At 48.8% G+C, this 15,717-nt stretch overlaps 1 non-coding gene across 1 annotated transcript; it reads right to left on the minus strand.

The window, feature by feature from the left end:
* Positions 1 to 5,522: 5,522 nt before the first annotated feature.
* Positions 5,523 to 5,713, minus strand: LOC132816287 (U2 spliceosomal RNA). The gene has a single exon (XR_009644780.1). It is a non-coding gene; the product is annotated as a U2 spliceosomal RNA (small nuclear RNA).
* Positions 5,714 to 15,717: the final 10,004 nt, after the last annotated feature.

The following is a 15,717-nucleotide window of genomic DNA, read 5'->3' on the forward strand; positions in this document are numbered from 1 at the left end:
GTGGCCATTACAGAGACGTGGGTAGAACAGGGACAAGAATGGCTGTTGCACGTTCCAGGGTTCAAATGTTTTAGTAGGATCAGACATGGGGGTAAAAAAGGGGGAGGCGTGGCATTACTTGTCAAAGACAGTATCACAGCAGTGGAATGGACGATGGAAGAGGACTTGCCATCTGAGGTAGTTTGGGCTGAGGTTAGAAATAGGAAAGGTGAGGTCACCCTGTTAGGTGTTTTCTACAGGCCTCCTAATAGTCCTAGAGAAGTAGAGGATAATATTGCGAGGATGATTCAGGAAAAGAGTGAAGGTAGCAGGGTGGTTGTTATGGGGGACTTTAACTTCCCAGATATTGACTGGGAGAGCTATAGCTCGAGTTCATTAGATGGGTCGGTGTTTGTACAATGTGTGCAGGAGGGTTTCCTGACACAATATGTCGACAGGCCAACAAGAGGGGAGGCTATATTGGATTTGGTTCTAGGTAATGAACCAGGCCAGGTGTTGGACTTGGAGGTAGGTGAGCACTTCGGGGACAGTGACCACAACTCGGTGACTTTTACTTTAGTGATGGAGAGGGATAATCGTGTGCCGCAGGGCAAGAGCTATAGCTGGGGGCAGGGAAATTATGATGCAGTGAGGCATGACTTAGGATGTGTGGATTGGAAAAACAGGCTTCAAGAGAAGAACACTAATGAGATGTGGGGAGTGTTCAAGGAGCAGCTACTGCGTGTCCTCGATAGGTATGTACCAGTCAGGCATGGTGTAAAGGGCCTTGTGAGGCAGCCGTGGTTTAGTAAGGAATTGGAGTCCCTTGTGAAAGGGAAGAAGGCGGCATATGTAAAGATGAGGCGTGAAGGTTCAGTAGGGGCGATTGAGAGTTATAAGGTAGCCAGGAAGGAGCTAAAGAGGGAGTTAAGAAAAGCGAGAAGGGGACATGAAAAGTCTTTAGCTGGTAGGATTAGGGAAAACCCAAAGGCTTTCTATAGGTATGTCAAGAATAAAAGGATGACTAGGGTAGGTATCGGTCCAGTCAAGGATAGTAGTGGGAAGTTGTGTGTGGAGGCGGAGGAGATTGGAGAGACATTAAATCAGTACTTTTCATCAGTATTCACTCAGGAACAGGACACTGTTGCTGATGTGAATATGGAATCACAAATAATTAGAATGGATGCCCTGGAAATATGCAGGGAAGAGGTTTTGGGAATATTGGAAAGGATGAATATAGATAAGTCTCCTGGGCCTGATGGCATTTACCCCAGGATCCTATGGGAAGCTAGGGAGGAGATAGCAGAGCCATTGGCCTGGATTTTTATGTCATCGTTGTCAACAGGAATAGTACCAGAGGACTGGAGGATAGCGAATGTGGTCCCATTGTTCAAGAAAGGGAGTAGGGATAGCCCTAGCAACTATAGGCCAGTGAGTCTGACTTCAGTGGTGGGCAAAGTCTTGGAGAGAATGGTAAGGGATAAGATTTATGAACATCTGGGTAGGAATAACGTGATCAGGGATAGCCAGCATGGTTTTGTGAAGGGCAGGTCGTGCCTCACAAACCTTATTGAGTTCTTTGAGAAGGTGACCAAGGAAGTGGATGAGGGTAAAGCAGTAGATGTTGTGTATATGGATTTTAGTAAGGCGTTCGATAAGGTTCCCCATGGTAGGCTAATGCTAAAACTTCGGAGGTATGGCATTGAGGATACATTAGAGGTTTGGATTAGGAATTGGCTGGCTGGAAGGAGACAGAGGGTAGTAGTTGATGGATTATGTTCATCTTGGAGCGCAGTTACTAGCGGTGTACCACAAGGATCTGTTTTGGGACCATTGCTTTTTGTTATCTTTATAAATGATCTAGAGGAAGGACTTGAAAGCTGGGTAAGCAAGTTTGCGGATGACACAAAAGTCGGTGGAGTTGTGGATAGTGAGGAAGGAAGTGGTAGGTTACAGCGGGATATAGATAAGTTGCAGAGCTGGGCGGAAATGTGGCAAATGGAATTCAATGTAGCTAAGTGCGAAGTCGTTCACTTTGGTAGGAATAACAAGATGATGGATTACTGGGCTAATGGTAGGCTACTTGGTAGTGTGGATGAGCAGAGGGATCTTGGTGTCCATGTACACAGATCTCTGAAAGTTGCCACCCAGGTAAATAGTGCTGTGAGGAAGGCATATGGTGTACTGGGCTTTATTGGCAGAGGAATTGAGTTCCGGAGTCCTGAGGTCATGTTGCAGTTGTATAAGACTCTGGTGCGGCCTCATCTGGAGTATTGTGTGCAGTTCTGGTCGCCATACTATAGGAAGGATGTGGAAGCTTTAGAACGAGTGCAGAGGAGGTTTACCAGGATGTTGCCTGGAATGGTAGGAAAATCTTATGAGGAAAGGCTGAGGCACTTGGGGCTGTTCTCATTGGAGAAGAGAAGGTTTAGGGGAGATCTGATAGAAGTGTATAAGATGATTAGGGGTTTAGATAGGGTAGATACTAAGAACCTTTTACCGCTAATGGAGTCAGGTGTTACTAGGGGACATAGCTTTAAATTAAGGGGTGGTAGGTATAGGACAGATGTTAGGGGTAGATTCTTCACACAGCGGGTTGTGAGTTCATGGAATGCCCTGCCCGTATCAGTGGTGAACTCTCCTTCTTTATGGTCATTTAAGCGGGCATTGGATAGGCATTTGGAAGTTATTGGGCTAGTATAGGTTAGGTAGGATTCGGTCGGCGCAACATCGAGGGCCGAAGGGCCTGTACTGCGCTGTATCCTTCTATGTTCTATGTAACAACAAAGGTCCTAGCACTGTGCCCTGCGGGATACCACTAGTTACTGATCCCCTTTCCGAAAAATGCGCTTCCACCGCTACTCTCTGTCTTCTGTGACCGAGCTGGCTTTGTATCCAGCTAGCCGGCTCACCTCAGATCCCGCGAGACTCTACCTTTTGTAGCAGCCTGCCGCAAGATGTGAAGCGATCCAGAAGAGATTACTGACGCAAAGGTGACTACACTTAAATGAAAGTGCTGGGAATGGCAACCGTGATGGAACTCGCAGCCAAGGAAGGTCAACACCTCACAAAATGGTGGCTGAGAGTTCACAAAATGGTGGCCCAGGGACAAGCACCAACGCAGACACAAAACTGCCACTGCTGTGGAAACACATGTCAGGCAGCAGCAAATTGCTGGTAGAAAGAAGCTGTGTGCAGAAACTGCAGCATTAAAAAAGAATATACTAAGTGGGTGCGCTCGGGGGTGAAAGTACCAATAACCTGCAGCGAAAGTACAGGAAGAAATCCTAAATGGTACAAAAAGGGCAAGAAGACAAAAGCCCTGACGCACAAACCAATGAGGTGTTGTGGTTACAGATACTGGCGATACCTGCCGACGCCCCGGTCGCTCCCTTACTGAACGGCAAACCGGTAAGAATGGAGGTGGACACCGGTTTCGTTGATACGGCTGAGTCACGTTGCGCTGCAACCTTCAGAAACTGCGCGAGGAACACACACAGGTGAAGTGGTGCTTTCACAGTGGGTACGTTCAGTTATACGGTGAGTCTGAAGACACAGCCTGCGCGTCATCAAAGGAAATCTTACAGCTTTATGGGCAAGAATGTAGTTGGACAGAATCAAACTCAACTGAGTGTCAAAATTCTGAGTGACCGATCAAGAATTCTAAAGAAGCACGCTATTGTTTTCAATGGGGTGGACAGGCAGGACGCCTGGAGCCTTTGATAAGCTGTTGGAGAAAATGCAGAGGCATGGAATTGAGGGTGATTTAGCAGTTTGGCTTAGAAACTGGCTTTCTGAAAGGAGGCAGCGAGTGGTGGTTGATGGAAAATATTCAGCCTGGAGTCCGGTTACTAGTGGTGTGCCACAAGGGTCTGTTTTGGGACCACTGCTGTTTGTCATTTTTATAAATGACTTAGACGCAGGCATAACATAGGTGGATGGATTAGTAAATTTGCAGACGACGCTAAAGTCGGTGGAGTAGTGGTCAGTGTGGAAGAATGTTACAGGTTGCAGGGGGACTTGGACAAACTGCAGAATCGGGCTGAGAGGTGGCAAATGGAGTTCAATGCAGCTAAATGTGAGGTGATGCACTTTGGGAAGAATAACTGGAAGGCAGAGTACTGGGTCGATGGAAAGATTATTGGTAGTGTGGATGTGCAGAGGGATCTTGGAGTCCCATGTACATAGATCCCTGAAAGTTGCCACCCCCAGGTGGATAGTGCTGTTAAGAAGGCTGTTGGGTTTCATTCGTAGAGGGATTGAGTTCCGGAGCCGCAATATCATGCTGCAACAGTTCACCTGCTGGTGTGTGCTAGGCGGTTTCCTTTCCCTTTGCTCAACGACCTATTTGCTGAACTAGCCGGAGGTCAGCTTTTCAGTAAAATTGAGCCCGGTAAACCCTACCTCCAGATGAGTGTAGATCCTGAGTTGAAATGAATGAGACACAATCTTATTGAAACATATTGGATTCTTACGTGGCTCGACAGGGTAAATGCTGAGAGGACATTTTCCCTCATGGGAGTGTCTAGAACTGAACAGAATAAAGAGGCACCAATTTAAGAGTGAGATCAGGAGAAACGTCTTCTCTCAGAGGGTTGTGAGTCTTTGGAATTTGTTGTCACAGACAGCTGGCCCACGCTGCTTGTGTGAGACTGACTTAGAATGCTGCCAGTTCTGGCTGAGGCAGCAAAGTAGTGCAAAAGAAGGCAAGGGGGTGTTGTGCCAGTCCCTGCGTACACAGCCCAGGTGCCGGATAATCTGCAGTGCTCCTACCTGCCTTATTATCTTTCCAGGCCAGTTCCGGTCAGCAAACATTGGTTTGTTTGTTCTACGTTTTCTCACGTGCTGTTGTCGAGTTAGTGCTGTCTCTTTGCTTTTCCCAGTGAGAATTGACTCTCTGAGTAACCTGCCTCTGACTCAGTCAGTCGTGATAGCACACACGATTCTGTCGCGGCTCAGTGAATCGGAAAGTGGCTGAAACTCACAGTCCTTTGCCTCGTTTTTCCGGTCAGTCACATACGTACCTATCGATTCCGCCTGCCCTTGCACTCTGATGAAAAGCATGTGCCTTAAATACGTCCCGATTATTTTTGTCCTAGCTCACAGTGTTCTCGAAATCTCTCTTTCAAGTCATCAAAATCAAAACGACTGAACCCCTAGATAGCTTCATCCCCAGCAGCATGCAGCAACGTAGCACAGTTGACCTTCTCTTGTTTTTCTGAAATGTCGCTCGCGAGTAGGAAAAGCTGGTGGGCAGCTACGGTTGCTGCAACTCCCAAATTCTGACACCATGTGGTGTGATCGGGGTCCGGCGTTGGCGGGACGGTGCAGCACGCAGCAGGGGTGAGGGGATGACATTGAGAGCAAGTGTCAAGGTGCGCAAGAGACAGAGACGGCGAGAGAAGGATAGGGAGCGGGAGCTGAACAGCTACCTTAGAACAGACGAGTTTGAATCGACTCACGCCCGGCTGGATGCGAGGTGTGAGAAATGAAGCACCGAAAGCCTGTGCTATAAACATGAAGCTGTTTTTAGATTTATAGATGAGGGGTGCACCGTTCCCGGAGGTACTGCAATACCAGGTCGATGCGTGGAGTGGACGGAGCAAGCCCCTATTCCATCTCCCTGCTCCAAAAATCAATTTAATATATGGTCCCCAGATAAGGGACGTATCAGATATTAAACTGATAAGAACAGATACTACACTTGATCTTAGCCAAAAGGCCGAGAAGCGATAACTACAATACCGCGGACTGCCTCAAGTCCCATTTGTCCTCCATGTTTTCAATCAGCTTGATTCTGTTCAAAGACTTGTAGATCACTGCTGACAGTTTCCCTGTCGCCGTAGTCCTCCCAGGATTTCTAACTAGAGCAGCAGATCCGTTTACAGCAGTTGCTTTTTTTCCCCTGTCAGTGAAGCACTGCCTCATGGTCATGTAGAGATTGTCAGTATCTCACCAATCAGGTGGGTCAGGGCTAAGCTGACGTGACTTGAGGAGGTGGTAACCAACTGCAGAACTGCACGCATTGAATGAGACATTCAGCCTGTCATGTCTGCATCAGCTCTCTGCACGAGCAACTTCCCCAGTCCCACTCGCCCTCTCTTCAGATAAGTATCCGACCCTCCGACCAAAGTCACCATTGAATCTGCCTCCAGCACCCTCTCTCTCAGGCAGTGCACTGCATATTCTAACCACTCGCTGAAGATGCTTGGGCCTAGGACACTAGCTCGATGAAATGTGACAGGCAGAGAAGAGAGCAGTAGATTCAGCCGAGCCCTCCATGTCTTTGATGTGTGTGCGTGTGTGTGTGTGGATGTGCCTGCAGTTAGAACATAGAACAGTACAGCACAGTACAGGCCCTTCGGCCCACCATGTTGTAGGGGGAGGGGAAGGGGAACATTACACAAACGGTCGCGGGATTCTTGCGGTATACTTAAGGCTAAGATTTTAACGAATATAGAGGTTTTTGTTTAAGAAATAGTTTTAAACTAAGAAATAACTTTGAAGTGTTGTGGCTGACCACAAAAGAAGCAGTAGGGGCATCTCACAATAAGCTTATAGTATGATAAGGGGAACTGGCTAAAATAACAGACAGGCTGTAACAGACAAGGACAAGGACAGCAGGGTAGTCAGATCAGGAAAATTAGAGAAAAACAAGTCAGGTAAATCGGCTTATGATAGGATGGGAAAAGGGAGGCGTGATTCCGCAACTTGCAAACTGAATAAGAATGCTTACATGCTTTGTTTTGGCGCGCTTTTGCTAGCCTGATTGCTTGAGCGAAACGCCCGTTCTTGCAAGGCCGTAAAGAATAAAATGCTCTTGTTTCCAAGACTTTGCCTCAGGCTGTTACCAATGTGAAAAGTCCCTGCCTCCCCACAAGGCAAATGATTGGAGCAGGTTCGAATTCTGACCGAAAAATCTCACTGCCAGGAAATCTCGGCTCACCTTTACAAACAGAAACTCTTACAGACTAACCCATCTTGTCTTGGAAAATGTGAACTCCCATCCCCCAACCCACCTCGTGCAAATGAACAGCACGACCAGGGATGTGAAGATCAATTTACAGCAAATCAGCCTTTATTGGTTCGGCTCCCGCTCCAAACATTCCAATTCAGTCTGCTTCCTTAGAATTGCAAATCAAGATTCAAGAGTGCTAATTGCAGCGCTAACAGCAAGCTAATGGTTTGATAGCAGCCGTGCAATCAAAAAGCAAGGTCTAAAATGCAAAATAAAGCAAAACACCCAGTAAGCAAAACCTCAGCTTCTGTGGAGAGAAAGCAGAATTAACGCTTCGAGTCCAGTGACCCTTCTCCCGAAGGTTGCAGCGAGTTCTGTTTTCGTCTAGACATTACAACCTGCAGCACCACGCGTGGAGTCAGTGATCAACTGCACCTTCACTCTATCGGTAACCACTGAGCACCTACATCGATGCATGCATCAGGACGAGACGGAACCTGAACCAAACGGACGGAGGCTCCGAAGCTCTCTCCCACCCTCTCACCTTCAATGCCCACTTGGATCCATCCGGCTGCTCCGCATCAGGAAGCATCAGTAGCGCGGCCTCAATCAACAGATGGGAATCAGAAAGCTTCCCCACACAGTCACACAGTACAGAAGAGGCCTTCTGGCCCTCCGAGTCCGCACTGACAAAGCTACTCTAAGTCTGCTCTAGTCCCACTTTCCAGCACTTGGTCCGTAGCCAGGAAAAGTTATGACATTTCCAGTGCTCATCCAAGTAGTTTTTCAAGGTTTTGAGGTTCCCCGCCTCGCTACCCTCCCAAGCAGTGCATTCCAGACCGCCGCCACCCTCTGGGAAACAACTGCTTTCTCAACCCCGATTCTCCTGCCCTCTCCCCACGACCCTTGATCCCCTTATAATCAAGAGCCTCTCTATCTCTGTGAAGCGCTTCTGTGAAGCACTACTATTATAGGACAAGCCAAACAGAGAACAGCCAGGGAATTCCTAGAGGCATGGCACTCATCCACAGATTCATTCAATAATGAATCCACATCGACCTGGACCCAATATACCGGCCACTGCAGCGGACACTGTGTGGGCGGCACGGTTGCACCGTGGTTAGCACTGCTGCCTCACAACGCCAGAGACCCGGGTTCAATTCCCAACTCAGGCGACAGACTGTGTGGAGTTTGCACATTCTCCCCGTGTCTGCGTGGGTTTCCTCCGGGTACTCCGGTTTCCTCCCACAGTCCAAAGATGTGCGGGTCAGGTGAATTGGCCATGCTAAATTGCCCGTGGTGTTGCGCTTCGGCGGGTCGGTGTGGACTTGTTGGGCCGAAGGGCCTGTTTCCACATTGTAAGTAAGCTAATCTAATCAAACAACTGGAACTGATAACCGGAAGCGGCAGGTACAAATCACTACAAACGCCGGAGGAAACATCACAGAAGCGCTTCACAGGAGGCTCCCAAGCACTGACGATGTCACCTAGCTCGGCACAAACACAAATTCCCAGCTCGGCGAACAGAACCACAACAACGAGCACCCGAGCTACAAATCTTCTCCCAAACTTTGAACCTCTCCATCTCTGTCTTAAATGCAACCTCATCTCGGCCTGAAGGGGCGACCCTTCACCCTGAGGCTGTACTTCCAGGTCCTCGTCTCGCCTACTAGTGGGACCATCTTCTTCACAACCACTCTGACCAGGCCCCCCAGTAGCTTGTAAGCTTCGGTCAGATCCCGCCTTACCTTTCGAAACACCATCGGGCACAGACCCAGAGACCTCATGTGACAAACCCAGGGGAAACCTTCTCTAGACTCCGTCCCAACACCAGCGCATCCCTTCCTTCGGTACACGGCACAAAACTGCTCCCAATATTCCACCTGTGGTCAGACCAGAGCCTGACGCGGCCTCGGCAGCACGTCCCCGCTCCTGTTTCCTCGCCCGCTTGAAATGAATGCCGACACCGCATTTGCCTTCCGAACCATCGGATGGACCTGCATGTTAATCTTGAAACAACCTGGAACTAGGACTCCCAAGACCCTCTGCGCTGCAGATTTGCAAAGCCTTTCCCTCGTTCAGAAAATCGTCTACCCGATTGTTCTTGCTACCAAAGTGCAATTACGCACACTTGGTCACTTCTTTTCCCCACTCGCCCAACGTGTCCACGCTCTTCTGCAGCCTGCCCATTTCCTCAAAACTACCTGTCCCTCTAGCTATCTTTGTGCCATCTGCAAACTCAGCAAAAGTGCCCTCCGTGGCCCCCATTATCGTGGACACCCCAATAAGGTCCCTGTCACAGCCCCGTCTACAAGGTATTTGCGGAAATTCACCACAGTTGTACACGTGGCCGGAGACTTTGGCACCGTCGGATCGATGACACAGGGCCCAGCGAGCCTGTGCCGATTCCTACTCCTTGTTTGGGCGTGCTACCTGTTGCCCAGACGCGGTTTCAGTCCCGCCGTTCCGCCTCCCGTTCACGTGTCCAACAAGGTGAGCCTGAAACGTTCCTAACGTGCCTGCTTCCAGCGCTTCGACTGGCAACGCGTTCCAGACACCCACCATCCCCTATGTGAAAACCTTTCTCCGCACTTCTCCCTTCTCACTTTCCCCCTCTCACCGTGAACCTGTACCCACTGACTCGCCACCCTTCCGATGCCTCTCAGTATGCTGTCGACCCCTATCGGGTCGCCCCTCAGCTTCCGCCTTTGCAGTGACAACAATCCCAAGTTTATTCAACCTCTCCTCACAACAGAAGCACTCCAGGGCAGGCAAGGTCCTGGTAAACCTTCTCTGCACCCTCTCCAAAGCATCCACGTCCTTCTGGCAGTGAGTGTGCCGAACAGCACTGCGCGCGGTATCCCGATTGTAGCCTAACTGGAGTTTTGTACAGCTGTTTATACAGATCATTTATTTACACGTCACAAACGTTTTTTTTTCTCTCCCCTTATTTAAACGCGGGCTCCGAGTTGTAGGCCTCAGTCTCTCGGAAGACTTCGCGACGGCTGGTGGGTAAGTTTGGTCGTTTATTTAATAGTTAAAAGTTTAAAGTTTTCCTTCAAAAAAGCGGTAGCAGACCCGGAAGGCGCGCTAGGTTACCTGGGTAAGGTTTTTTTTTTCTCTCCCCTTATTTAAACGCGTAGGCGAGTCACCCGAGGCACTACACGAGTAGTGCCTCCCACCCTTCCACCTCCTCTAACCTAATAATAAGACCAATTGTGACTAGCGGGTAAGTGCTGCATTTTCCTTGTTTGTTTCTTTAGGTTTAGTTGGTTTTTGTTTTTTTTTAAGGAAAGCTTACTTTTAGAGGGATGGCAGTGCAGAGAGGGCAATGTTCCTCTTGCAACATGTATGAGGTGAGGGAAGCCATCAGCGTCCCTGCTGAGTACACTTGCAAGAAGTGCACCCATCTCCAGCTCCTCCAAACCCGTGTTAGGGAACTGGAGCTGGAGTTGGATGAACTGCGGATCATTCGGGAGGCAGAGGAGGTCATAGATCGGAGCTATAGGCAAGTAGTTACTCCGAAAGTTCAAGATAGATGGGTGACAGTGAGGGGGAGTGGGAGGAGGAAGCCAGTGCAGGGACCCCCTGCGGTCATTCCCCTCAAGAACAAGTATACCGTTTTGGATACTTGTGGGGGGGATGACTTACCAGGGGCAAGCAACGAGGTTCAGGCCTCTGGCACGGAGCCTGGCCCCGTTGCTCAGAAGGGAAGGGTGGAGAAAGGTAGAGCGATTGTTCTTGGGGACTCGATAGTGAGGGGTACAGACAGACGGTTTTGTGGGGGCGACAGGGACTCACGTTTGGTATGTTGCCTCCCAGGTGCAAGGGTACGTGATGTCGCTGATCGTGTTTTCCGGGTCCTTAAGGGGGAGGGGGAGCAGCCCCAGATCGTGGTCCACGTTGGCACCAACGATATAGGTAGGAAGAAGGGTGAGGATGTAAGGCAGGCTTTCAGGGAGCTAGGTTGGAAGCTCAGAGTTAGAACAAACAGAGTTGTAGTCTCTGGTTTGTTACCCGTGCCACGTGATAGAGAGTCGAGGAACAGGGAGAGAGAGCAGTTAAATGCGTGGCTACAGGGATGGTGCAGGAGGGAGGGATTCCGGTTTCTGGATAACTGGGGTCCTTTCTGGGGAAGGTGGGACCTCTATAAAAAGGATGGTCTACACTTGAACCTGAGGGGCACCAGTATCCTTGGGGGGAGGTTTGCTAGTGCTCTTTGGGAGGGTTTAAACTAACTCCGCGGGGGCATGGGAACCAGGACTGTAGCTTTAGGGTACAGGACCTTGAGTGTAGGGAGGTTAGGAATAATGCAGCGATCTCTAAGGAGGGTGACTGTAACCAGAAAGGTGGATTGAAGTGTGTATACTTCAATGCCAGAAGTATAAGGAATAAGGTAGGTGAACTTGCAGCGTGGGTTGGTACCTGGGACTTCGATGTTGTGGCCATTACAGAGACGTGGGTAGAACAGGGACAAGAATGGCTGTTGCACGTTCCAGGGTTCAAATGTTTTAGTAGGATCAGACATGGGGGTAAAAAAGGGGGAGGCGTGGCATTACTTGTCAAAGACAGTATCACAGCAGTGGAATGGACGATGGAAGAGGACTTGCCATCTGAGGTAGTTTGGGCTGAGGTTAGAAATAGGAAAGGTGAGGTCACCCTGTTAGGTGTTTTCTACAGGCCTCCTAATAGTCCTAGAGAAGTAGAGGATAATATTGCGAGGATGATTCAGGAAAAGAGTGAAGGTAGCAGGGTGGTTGTTATGGGGGACTTTAACTTCCCAGATATTGACTGGGAGAGCTATAGCTCGAGTTCATTAGATGGGTCGGTGTTTGTACAATGTGTGCAGGAGGGTTTCCTGACACAATATGTCGACAGGCCAACAAGAGGGGAGGCTATATTGGATTTGGTTCTAGGTAATGAACCAGGCCAGGTGTTGGACTTGGAGGTAGGTGAGCACTTCGGGGACAGTGACCACAACTCGGTGACTTTTACTTTAGTGATGGAGAGGGATAATCGTGTGCCGCAGGGCAAGAGCTATAGCTGGGGGCAGGGAAATTATGATGCAGTGAGGCATGACTTAGGATGTGTGGATTGGAAAAACAGGCTTCAAGAGAAGAACACTAATGAGATGTGGGGAGTGTTCAAGGAGCAGCTACTGCGTGTCCTCGATAGGTATGTACCAGTCAGGCATGGTGTAAAGGGCCTTGTGAGGCAGCCGTGGTTTAGTAAGGAATTGGAGTCCCTTGTGAAAGGGAAGAAGGCGGCATATGTAAAGATGAGGCGTGAAGGTTCAGTAGGGGCGATTGAGAGTTATAAGGTAGCCAGGAAGGAGCTAAAGAGGGAGTTAAGAAAAGCGAGAAGGGGACATGAAAAGTCTTTAGCTGGTAGGATTAGGGAAAACCCAAAGGCTTTCTATAGGTATGTCAAGAATAAAAGGATGACTAGGGTAGGTATCGGTCCAGTCAAGGATAGTAGTGGGAAGTTGTGTGTGGAGGCGGAGGAGATTGGAGAGACATTAAATCAGTACTTTTCATCAGTATTCACTCAGGAACAGGACACTGTTGCTGATGTGAATATGGAATCACAAATAATTAGAATGGATGCCCTGGAAATATGCAGGGAAGAGGTTTTGGGAATATTGGAAAGGATGAATATAGATAAGTCTCCTGGGCCTGATGGCATTTACCCCAGGATCCTATGGGAAGCTAGGGAGGAGATAGCAGAGCCATTGGCCTGGATTTTTATGTCATCGTTGTCAACAGGAATAGTACCAGAGGACTGGAGGATAGCGAATGTGGTCCCATTGTTCAAGAAAGGGAGTAGGGATAGCCCTAGCAACTATAGGCCAGTGAGTCTGACTTCAGTGGTGGGCAAAGTCTTGGAGAGAATGGTAAGGGATAAGATTTATGAACATCTGGGTAGGAATAACGTGATCAGGGATAGCCAGCATGGTTTTGTGAAGGGCAGGTCGTGCCTCACAAACCTTATTGAGTTCTTTGAGAAGGTGACCAAGGAAGTGGATGAGGGTAAAGCAGTAGATGTTGTGTATATGGATTTTAGTAAGGCGTTCGATAAGGTTCCCCATGGTAGGCTAATGCTAAAACTTCGGAGGTATGGCATTGAGGATACATTAGAGGTTTGGATTAGGAATTGGCTGGCTGGAAGGAGACAGAGGGTAGTAGTTGATGGATTATGTTCATCTTGGAGCGCAGTTACTAGCGGTGTACCACAAGGATCTGTTTTGGGACCATTGCTTTTTGTTATCTTTATAAATGATCTAGAGGAAGGACTTGAAAGCTGGGTAAGCAAGTTTGCGGATGACACAAAAGTCGGTGGAGTTGTGGATAGTGAGGAAGGAAGTGGTAGGTTACAGCGGGATATAGATAAGTTGCAGAGCTGGGCGGAAATGTGGCAAATGGAATTCAATGTAGCTAAGTGCGAAGTCGTTCACTTTGGTAGGAATAACAAGATGATGGATTACTGGGCTAATGGTAGGCTACTTGGTAGTGTGGATGAGCAGAGGGATCTTGGTGTCCATGTACACAGATCTCTGAAAGTTGCCACCCAGGTAAATAGTGCTGTGAGGAAGGCATATGGTGTACTGGGCTTTATTGGCAGAGGAATTGAGTTCCGGAGTCCTGAGGTCATGTTGCAGTTGTATAAGACTCTGGTGCGGCCTCATCTGGAGTATTGTGTGCAGTTCTGGTCGCCATACTATAGGAAGGATGTGGAAGCTTTAGAACGAGTGCAGAGGAGGTTTACCAGGATGTTGCCTGGAATGGTAGGAAAATCTTATGAGGAAAGGCTGAGGCACTTGGGGCTGTTCTCATTGGAGAAGAGAAGGTTTAGGGGAGATCTGATAGAAGTGTATAAGATGATTAGGGGTTTAGATAGGGTAGATACTAAGAACCTTTTACCGCTAATGGAGTCAGGTGTTACTAGGGGACATAGCTTTAAATTAAGGGGTGGTAGGTATAGGACAGATGTTAGGGGTAGATTCTTCACACAGCGGGTTGTGAGTTCATGGAATGCCCTGCCCGTATCAGTGGTGAACTCTCCTTCTTTATGGTCATTTAAGCGGGCATTGGATAGGCATTTGGAAGTTATTGGGCTAGTATAGGTTAGGTAGGATTCGGTCGGCGCAACATCGAGGGCCGAAGGGCCTGTACTGCGCTGTATCCTTCTATGTTCTATGTAACAACAAAGGTCCTAGCACTGTGCCCTGCGGGATACCACTAGTTACTGATCCCCTTTCCGAAAAATGCGCTTCCACCGCTACTCTCTGTCTTCTGTGACCGAGCTGGCTTTGTATCCAGCTAGCCGGCTCACCTCAGATCCCGCGAGACTCTACCTTTTGTAGCAGCCTGCCGCAAGATGTGAAGCGATCCAGAAGAGATTACTGACGCAAAGGTGACTACACTTAAATGAAAGTGCTGGGAATGGCAACCGTGATGGAACTCGCAGCCAAGGAAGGTCAACACCTCACAAAATGGTGGCTGAGAGTTCACAAAATGGTGGCCCAGGGACAAGCACCAACGCAGACACAAAACTGCCACTGCTGTGGAAACACATGTCAGGCAGCAGCAAATTGCTGGTAGAAAGAAGCTGTGTGCAGAAACTGCAGCATTAAAAAAGAATATACTAAGTGGGTGCGCTCGGGGGTGAAAGTACCAATAACCTGCAGCGAAAGTACAGGAAGAAATCCTAAATGGTACAAAAAGGGCAAGAAGACAAAAGCCCTGACGCACAAACCAATGAGGTGTTGTGGTTACAGATACTGGCGATACCTGCCGACGCCCCGGTCGCTCCCTTACTGAACGGCAAACCGGTAAGAATGGAGGTGGACACCGGTTTCGTTGATACGGCTGAGTCACGTTGCGCTGCAACCTTCAGAAACTGCGCGAGGAACACACACAGGTGAAGTGGTGCTTTCACAGTGGGTACGTTCAGTTATACGGTGAGTCTGAAGACACAGCCTGCGCGTCATCAAAGGAAATCTTACAGCTTTATGGGCAAGAATGTAGTTGGACAGAATCAAACTCAACTGAGTGTCAAAATTCTGAGTGACCGATCAAGAATTCTAAAGAAGCACGCTATTGTTTTCAATGGGGTGGACAGGCAGGACGCCTGGAGCCTTTGATAAGCTGTTGGAGAAAATGCAGAGGCATGGAATTGAGGGTGATTTAGCAGTTTGGCTTAGAAACTGGCTTTCTGAAAGGAGGCAGCGAGTGGTGGTTGATGGAAAATATTCAGCCTGGAGTCCGGTTACTAGTGGTGTGCCACAAGGGTCTGTTTTGGGACCACTGCTGTTTGTCATTTTTATAAATGACTTAGACGCAGGCATAACATAGGTGGATGGATTAGTAAATTTGCAGACGACGCTAAAGTCGGTGGAGTAGTGGTCAGTGTGGAAGAATGTTACAGGTTGCAGGGGGACTTGGACAAACTGCAGAATCGGGCTGAGAGGTGGCAAATGGAGTTCAATGCAGCTAAATGTGAGGTGATGCACTTTGGGAAGAATAACTGGAAGGCAGAGTACTGGGTCGATGGAAAGATTATTGGTAGTGTGGATGTGCAGAGGGATCTTGGAGTCCCATGTACATAGATCCCTGAAAGTTGCCACCCCCAGGTGGATAGTGCTGTTAAGAAGGCTGTTGGGTTTCATTCGTAGAGGGATTGAGTTCCGGAGCCGCAATATCATGCTGCAACAGTTCACCTGCTGGTGTGTGCTAGGCGGTTTCCTTTCCCTTTGCTCAACGACCTATTTGCTGAACTAG

The sequence above is a fragment of the Hemiscyllium ocellatum genome, chromosome 5 (assembly GCF_020745735.1).
Source record: "Hemiscyllium ocellatum isolate sHemOce1 chromosome 5, sHemOce1.pat.X.cur, whole genome shotgun sequence".
In the NCBI taxonomy this organism is placed as follows: domain Eukaryota; kingdom Metazoa; phylum Chordata; class Chondrichthyes; order Orectolobiformes; family Hemiscylliidae; genus Hemiscyllium; species Hemiscyllium ocellatum.